The sequence below is a fragment of the Chaetura pelagica genome, unplaced genomic scaffold (assembly GCF_000747805.2).
Source record: "Chaetura pelagica isolate M959 unplaced genomic scaffold, ChaPel_1.0 scaffold13, whole genome shotgun sequence".
NCBI classification, from domain to species: domain Eukaryota; kingdom Metazoa; phylum Chordata; class Aves; order Apodiformes; family Apodidae; genus Chaetura; species Chaetura pelagica.
The window spans coordinates 2,931,993-2,933,840 of NW_009954543.1; the positions used below are offsets into that span (position 1 = coordinate 2,931,993).

The 1,848-nt window shown below is 50.2% G+C and overlaps 1 protein-coding gene across 1 annotated transcript in view; it reads left to right on the forward strand.

Moving 5' to 3' along the window:
- Window positions 1–1,848, forward strand: part of THADA (thyroid adenoma associated) — a 178,090-nt gene that overhangs the window by 173,719 nt on the left and 2,523 nt on the right. The gene's annotated exons all lie outside the window — the stretch shown is intronic.

Sequence of the window (1,848 nt, forward strand, 5' to 3'; positions counted from 1 at the left end):
GTGCTGGGGTCTGGGGGAACCTCAGTGCTGGGGTCTGGGGGAACCTCAGTGCTGGGGTCTGGGGGAACCTCAGTGCTGGGGTCTGGGGGAGCCTGTGCCGGGGTCTGGGGGAACCTCAGTGCCGGGGTCTGGGGGAACCTCAGTGCTGGGGTCTGGGGAAACCTCAGTGCCGGGGCCTCCCTGGGGGCTGGCTTAGCTTGCTGGGGTCTGGAGGAACCCCTCGCCAGGGTCTAGCTTAACTTTGCCATGGCAGCTGGGTGCTGAGGTGTCTGGTAGCGGATTTCTTCCCACTTCTTGAGTGTAAGCAACAGTCTGCATCAAGATAAGCTTCCGAACTAGGTTTAGCGAACGTCTGAAAATTGAACAAGGTGAAGTTTCTACTAACAAACCAAAACAAAGATGTAGAAACAAGACTGTAAACACATTTGGTAAGTTTCCGGGATTCACCCAATGTAATTAATGTAATGTAAGTAATTTACAATGCAAGTAATTTACAATGGAACTTCAACAGGCGAAAGGGCAATGTTGGAATCTGAGAAGAAAAGCTGTTTGACAGAATGCATGCTACCCCACTTCACAAGCCATGCTGTGACTTAGGCTAACAAGTCATCTGTTTGCATCTGTATTGAGCTCCTGGGGAAAGAGCAGCCTAGATTATGTCTGGAAGCCACTCTTAAAAATAGTCAAGCCCTGAACAATTAATTAACAGCTGCCGGTTCTGCCACACCTTTCCAATATTTTGAACTGCTGTAGCAACAGCTTTTATAGTAGAAAACAATCAGAACTTTGTGTAGTATCAGAGCTTACAGCGTGGTTGTGTGACCTTGCTTGTGCCAGTGGTGAGCGTAAGAGTACCTACTAAAATTAAAATTGGGTGGAATTTAAAATGGATAAGCACATATATTCAATATCACCAAACGGATAAATGCAGACAGGTAACAGCGTAGTAGTAGATCCAGTGGATCATAAAACTTCAGTAACTTTGTGAAGCCTTGAGGACTTGGTTAATAGGTAAACCAAATAGCTGAAAACTCTGTCTTCCTTATCGTGGTTTTAAAACGCAGCTGAAACCTCTGTCATCCCGCCTTCGTTTATAGAGAGCAAATTAAAAAAAATACATCAGTGCACATACATTTCACCACACACTGCTGGTGACTGGAGTTACAATTTAACTCGCTCAAGCAAGAACCTTTAAACCTTAGCAGCAATTGCAGAAGAGGGTTAGCAAAATCTTATATTGGAGGACTTATCTGCTGTGTGTTTGATCAAGCCTATTTATCAAAGTATTCTTCCAGATGACGATGACACATTGCTCCTTGCATGATTGTCATCATCAGCTGTTTACTCAGTTCACTAGCGGGCAGGATCTGCTCTGAAGGTGGTGTTTTCACCACAGAGATGGTTGGAAGAGTTTGATCTTGAGCCAGTTTGCAAGAGAAACCCGAGTGGGCCGGGGAGGGAGGAGGTTTTGGGGAAGATGCGCGGTAATGGGAAGCGATGCGCCTTGCTGCGCGGGAGCTGAAACCCCTCGGCGGGGCTGGAGGGGGGACAGGGAGGGGGGAAGCGGAGTTCCGTGGCGGGAAGCCCCGTGAAGGCAGAGCCGGTTGGCAGCGGAGCGGGCACTAGGGGGTGGCAGATCCCCGCGCAGGAGGAGGGTCGGGCGGGAAGGTGAGCGGGCGGCTCCGCTTCCAAAAGCACCCAGCTAGTGGGGGGAAGTGCCGGGAGACGGGAAGAAAAAAAGAGGCGTGGGTGGGCGTTTTATCCTCCAGCTCCCCGTTCCGCCCGGGCGTTTTCTTTTCTTCGCTCCCTTTCACGCTCAGCCCCGCCGTGCCAGGCGCGGGACTGTCC